Source organism: Schistocerca piceifrons, unplaced genomic scaffold, assembly GCF_021461385.2.
Source record: "Schistocerca piceifrons isolate TAMUIC-IGC-003096 unplaced genomic scaffold, iqSchPice1.1 HiC_scaffold_443, whole genome shotgun sequence".
Taxonomy (NCBI): Eukaryota; Metazoa; Arthropoda; class Insecta; order Orthoptera; family Acrididae; genus Schistocerca; species Schistocerca piceifrons.
Genome location: NW_025728671.1, coordinates 258,372 through 264,703, shown reverse-complemented (window position 1 = coordinate 264,703; position 6,332 = coordinate 258,372). Strand labels below are relative to the sequence as shown.

The following is a 6,332-nucleotide window of genomic DNA, read 5'->3' as shown; positions in this document are numbered from 1 at the left end:
TATTATAACAAACAGAAAACACAAAAACCTATAAGTACTTTCTTTCACAGAGCATTCCACAAGATGAGCAAATTAGAATAACAAAAATCAGTCTTGATGCATTCTTATTTCAAACTTTAGTTAAAGTTTCTATGTTGGGTGCTCCTTTCTTCAAAACGATACTTTTCAATGACCGAGTTTCCCTTTGCATTTCTTGTGACCCTGTAATAGTACTTCAGTTTTTCAACATTCATCAAACGATCCAAGAAGTCTTCATCGTGTGTTATCAGTATGAGCTGAAAATTCTTGTTCTCCCTCCTTAAATTTATAAGGTCTGTGAGAGTTTCTCCAAGACTGTCTATGTTCTCCCTATCCAAATTTGTGGTTGGTTCATCCAGAGCTAAGATTCCACAATTAATACTTAGAATTTCTGCCAAAGCAATTCGGATAACAAGCGACGCTAGAACCTTCTGCCCAGCACTGCAGCGTCCCTTCATATCAATCTCAACATCATTCTTCACCTGAACAACCCGATAGTTGAATGTTCGCTTCTTGTCTGCACTCGTGGTTTCAGGAGCATCTGTTTTAATTTCTATATAATCAATATCATTCCCACGATAGATTTTTCGCCACAGTTCTCTTATAATCGTATTAATCTTCCTCATGCGCTCCTGATGAAAGTAAATGAGTGACCAATCCAAAGCGACAAAGTATTTGTTCAGATCAGCTGATGCTAGCTGGTTTACCTTAATTCGTCGCTGCAGATCATTGTATTTTTTTTCTGCATTTTTATATATGTCCTTATTTAGATCTCGTCGCAGAGTATTCACACTATCTCTTAATTCCTTAAATCGTCCTTCTGAAATTGATTTCTCCTCTTTGACAGCTGAAATTTCTCTGCAGAGACGACTTTTCTCTTCTTCAATGGTTTTCACTTGAACTTACCAAGGCGCTGTTTTACTTTATCTATTACACTCTTCAGTTCTTCAGCTTCTACCTGTTTCTCCTTCAATATTTTGTTATCTTCAAGTTCTCTTGCTTTCAGCTGCTGATTTGAAATTTTTTCTTTAAGCTTATCAATGTTTTCACACGTTCTTCTGTTTTTATCTGCAAGGGTCTCCTTTTTAGAGTCCAGTTCTATCAATCTTTCTTGAACTGACGTAAGTTTCTCTTTCATGCCGCTCTGTTCATACCGTTGAATGCTATTATGCCAATTACAAATTTCATCATGTTTCCTTCCTTGCTCAACAATCTTATTTTGTCCCTGATCTACATTTTTTCGATTTTCTGTAACTCTAATATTTTTTGACTGCACTGCAGAATCAAGTGTCTCTCTAGCTTCTTGAAGTCGGGTCTCGAGCACCTCAATTTCTGACTGTATCATCACATGCATACTTTGCAACTCCTGCAAACGTTCCTCCAGTTGTCGACGTTTCTGCTGTCCACTTTCGAGCTTCAATTTCTTTTCCATAAGTACATTTTTGCGCTCCCTCAGCTGGTTGACTCTCTCTGAATGCCTTCTCAGTGACTCCTGCTTCATGTGGAGTGCACGCTGAATAGCACTGACTTGTGCTCGAAGCTCCTCCTGCTCTGCCAGGGCTTCCTCCATGGAGCGTGACGATCCTGTGGGCATCTTAGACTGCAGCTCCTGAATTTCTTTGTCTATGCGGCGCAGTTCTGTCTGCAACTGATCAATGCGGACTACATCTCCTTGGATATCCTTTGCCATCTGCTCCTTTGCTTTTGGACCCAGTAACTGCTCCTTCAAATCTTTAATCTGTTTCCGAGCTGCATCTAAAGCCTCTTCTGTTTGATGAAGTGACTCTTTCATTTCTGGTATCTCCTTGGTGCGCATGATATCAGTTCTTTCATAAGCAGGTTTCATTTGCAAAAGTTTATCATATTCCTTTAGCTTATTTTCTAGTTCTTTCTTATTGTCCTGAAGGCGTGCTGGGACTTCACTGACTTTATTACTCAGTTCATATGCAAGTTCAGCAGCTTCAGAAGCGGCTTCAAACTCCCTATGACACAATGGACAGCAAGGATCTTCCTGTTCCAGTTTCTGAATGTAGCGACGGAACATGTATTCCGAAGCACTGAGCGTTCCTTTTTGGTCCTGCAGTTCTTGTATTCTATCAGAAACACTTTGTATGTACTCATCAAAATCTTGCCTGCCACACAAATCATATATTTCTTCTTCAAATTTTCGCAGCTCTCTTTCTTTCAAATCCAACTGCTCCTTGTGATGGGCTCGTTTCACTTCAAGTGCAGCCGCCTCATTCTGCTTACTATTTATCTTCTCATTGATGTTGTTGATCTGACGAGTCAGTTGAAGCATGCAAGCATCCAAGTCATGTTTCAAATTTTGTTGTGGCACTGTAAACAAAAGGTGGCGCAGTGCTTCATTGTGTTTGTTCTTTAGTTTTTTTGAGTTCGGACTCCTTAGATGCCTTCAGTTTGTTCTGGATATCAAGCTGTGCCTGCTCACTACTCAACAGCTGCAATGTCTGAACTTCTTTATCCACAATAACTAGCTTATCATCCAGCCTGTTGCTCTCTTGGTGCTGATCTCTAATTTCTTTTTTCAGCTGTTCTTCATCAAGTTCTTGACAAGCAGTTTCCCAGTTAGTTTTTGCTTGCTCCAGTTCTCTTCCTAATTTGACAAGTTCTTCACCAGATTTCTCTATATCTTCAATTTCTGTTTTGACACTCCATTCTTCAGCTTTATTATCTTCTGCTTGTCGTTTTTTTGAGGTGATTTCCTGCTCTAGCTTTGCTTTAGTGTCTCTAGCAATGTCTATTTTACTTTGGAGTTCCTGCTCTTCTCTTTGAAACCTGTTCCGTAACTGCTCAAACTGTACCTTTGACTCTCTTATTTTATCGTCGACTTGATGCATTAAATTTGAGACAAGAACTTCTGAAGAAAATGTATCTTCTTTTACTCTTATTTGAAATGTTTCTGCCAATCTCTGTAGATTCTTATTGCGTGCATCTATTCGAGTATTATGATCTTCTTCCTCTTTCTGAAGTTTTCCAAGAGTCATCTGCTCTTGGCTTGTTTCTTCCAATACTCGCTCCTCATCCCTAGATATCTGCTGAAGTTCAATCTCCATAGATTTCAAGTGCTCCTGCCAGTTCCTTGCTTCAGTTTTAAAACTGTTGATTAAATCAGTTATTTCTTCTAAAGTTTTCCACTCAAGCACTTCCTTAATATTCTTCTTTAAATCTGATTGTTGCGATTCTAGTATTTTCATCTTGTCTTCAGCTCTTTCTTTCTCCCTGGTGAGCTGAAGGAAATCCTTTTCCACATCACAAATTTCATCTAGTTTTTCTAGCAAAGGTGATAGTTTATCGCTCAAGTTATCTATTTTGTCCTGAGTTACTGCCAGACGACTCTCTGCCTCTTGTAAATCCTTCTTTTTTGAAACAGTCTCATCTTTTATCTCTTGTTGTGATTTCAGAAGTTTCTCATCAGTGCTGATTTCTGTATTTACTGCTTTCCTAAGATCTCTGATGTGTTCCAAACATTTATTAAGTTTTGTTGCATCGAATATGGAATCAAACTTCTCCTTGAGTTTCTTTCCCTCATCCATTGGCCAGTTAGAATCTTCTTGATGGCAAAATATAACATTGCTCAGAACAGCTTTTGATACACCAAAAACATGAGACATTTCTAAATTTACATCAATGCACCGTCCACCAACCTGTACAACTTCACCACTAGACTTCTTCCTATGAATTACTGGATCCAGTGTTTTCAATTGCAAATTTTTTGCCTTCTGTGTTGTTTGTAACGTACGTGTGATGACAACTTCTTCGCCTTTGCGATCAGCCATCAACAATTTTATTTGGCCCCTTGTCTCTGGCTGACGAGCCATCTTCGGGTCATGAACAAACGACTGCCCTTGTTTAGTTCCTGCTGGCACCTCACCTGTAGCTGCATACTTCAGGGCTTCAATTGTCGTCGTCTTACCACATCCGTTCTGCCCTAATATCAGCGTCACAGGTGATTGAAACGTAATCATCTGCTGATCACTGTCGTTCGGACCAAAGCTTCGGATTCCCTGTATCTGCATCTTAAGTAATCTAGCCATTATATCGAATTTTAAAGGACCGAATACGAACAAATAACTGTAAACAATATCAATAGTGATACAATCCGTCACATCACGGAAGGGCGCCTATCCTCTAATCAGTGTTACCTACATTAATGTACCAATTGCGCTTTCATAATATGACACTATCTTTAAAACACAAATCATCAACAATTTCTGACAGCCAAATTTCCACGCTGAAAACACATGCCATACACCCGCCAATATCTAATCATGTTTACCATCACTAGACCACACCGGATTTGCTCGATAAACGTGAGATTTACTCCCTCTCCTCTCGCATTTCGTGCTGAATCCGGACTCAGTGGTGTTCTCTGTTTGCGAGCATATTTGCGCGTGCAGACTGGCATGGCGCACAGCTCGAAACTGACTATTCATTGCTGTTTGCATCATATTTTACTCATAACAGGGGAGGAGAAAGGTCAAAGTTGTACCTTGCCATAAGTGGATGTAAACGTTTTGACGCTGAGGCGTGGACTCCTTGTGGATAACAAACGACAATTCAGTTCGTTCCCTAGCAACAGCAACGCCGTTAATTCAGCCATGATGTACAGCAAATTAAATGCCCCTGGTGAGGGTCAAACTCCCTAACTTAAGATTATGAGACCTACGCGCTACCCATTGCGCTACCGAGGCACGTCTGCAACCAACGTCCCAGGAAACTTGGTAACTCTCGCATATTAGAGACAGACAGTTTGCGCTTTCTCAAGAATCTGTTGTGTTGCTACACGTGCTTTCCCGACTTGCTAGATTAAACTGCTGCCGCAGCTTTGTCAACGGAAAGCAGCACTGCCTGAGGTTGCAGTACATCGCCCTTGCGGCACCTGAACACAGCGGCCTGTAGGGCCAGGCTGACGCTCGAGTTCAGAAATAGCACGCTTCCCTCCAATTACGGTCTCTTGCGTGCTGCGTGTTTGGTTCTTCTCACAGCGAATCGTGCTGTACATTCCTGAGGCTGACGCAGCTCAAGCGAGCAATCGGCGCGGCAGCATTATAGCGAGAACAGCAAAACGATGCATCGGCCGGGAGTCGAACCCGGGCCGCCCGCGTGGTAGGCCAACAGCCTACCACTTTTTTAGTTGTTGTTCTCATTTTGTTAGTTGCATTTGTTGGGGGCGGTCGTCCGTGCTTCCCGAGCACATTCCAGGGTAGGTGTCTGCAGGGAAAGTGGGATTGCCACCCAACGACGTCGGATACAACCGAAAAAAGTGCTACACACGCGGAGTCCCCCACTACACTGCCTAAAAGCGACCGCTCATCACTATCGTGTGAGTAACCTTGCAGCCGCGGCAACGAGTCTTGCCCAAAGACGCAGCGTGCGTGGAGGCGCGGCCCGAACGCGTGTGGATGCACCCTCCTACCTCGTAAAGCGCCTACAGCTACCATCACCGTGGGCCGCTGCCGGCGGGCGGGAAGCCGACACAGCGCGGCGTTGGGAGCAGCGGGTGTGCGGTGGTGGTGTAATGGTGAGCATAGTTGCCTTCCAAGCAGTTGATCCGGGTTCGATTCCCGGCCACCGCAACGGGCGCAAATTTTTACGTATGAGTATGCGAGCCACGTGCAGGCCATCCTGTAGTATGTCCCGACTTGTCCCGACTTTGCTCGGCTGACGCGAAAGCTGACGCTTGGAATTCGCCCTTATCAAAAGGACAGGCGCTATAAACGGCTGTGAGAGGTGAGGTGTAGCGAGGTACCAAAACGACAGGCAAACTGCGACATTTTCTGCTCCTTCTTCTTGAACAAAAAAATAAAAAGAAAAGGGACGCAGTCGGTAGGACTCGAACCTACGCTCCCAGAGGGAATCTGATTTCTAGTCAGACGCCTTAACCACTCGGCCACGACTGCTCGTAGCTAAACGTTCCCTCGAATCGTGTATAATCGAACCGGTCTGCGCAGAATGCTGACAGGATACGAACTCCGTGCACTGATTACGGGAGGGCTACCAGCGCTACGAGACGAGCCATTACGGAAGCGTTAAAATCTTCGCCCGGACAGGGACTCGAACCCTGGACCCTTAGTTTAAAAGCCTAATGCTCTACCGACTGAGCTATCCGGGCTCACGCTTGTTGTGGATGAAGCGGCTGCAAGCAATGTGAATAACTGGAACGCGTGTGTAGGCGTACTACGGTAATTGCTGGCTTCTGGCGCAACTAGCGACTTCACCGACTTGCCACTGACGCTGGTAGCAGCCCAACAACGGACCAGTGCCTCTTCTCCCTTTATCCCGGTGCTGACAGT

At 43.8% G+C, this 6,332-nt stretch overlaps 3 non-coding genes and 1 pseudogene across 3 annotated transcripts; 1 reads left to right on the top strand and 3 right to left on the bottom strand.

Moving 5' to 3' along the window:
* Positions 1–116: 116 nt before the first annotated feature.
* Positions 117–4,073, bottom strand: LOC124750042 (annotated as a pseudogene).
* A 1,470-nt stretch (positions 4,074–5,543) lies between these two features.
* On the top strand, positions 5,544–5,615 carry Trnag-ucc. The gene has a single exon. It is a non-coding gene; the product is annotated as a tRNA-Gly (tRNA).
* Positions 5,616–5,857: 242 nt separating this feature from the next.
* Positions 5,858–5,939, bottom strand: Trnas-aga. Its single transcript has one exon. It is a non-coding gene; the product is annotated as a tRNA-Ser (tRNA).
* A 139-nt stretch (positions 5,940–6,078) lies between these two features.
* On the bottom strand, positions 6,079–6,151 carry Trnak-uuu. Its single transcript has one exon. It is a non-coding gene; the product is annotated as a tRNA-Lys (tRNA).
* Positions 6,152–6,332: the final 181 nt, after the last annotated feature.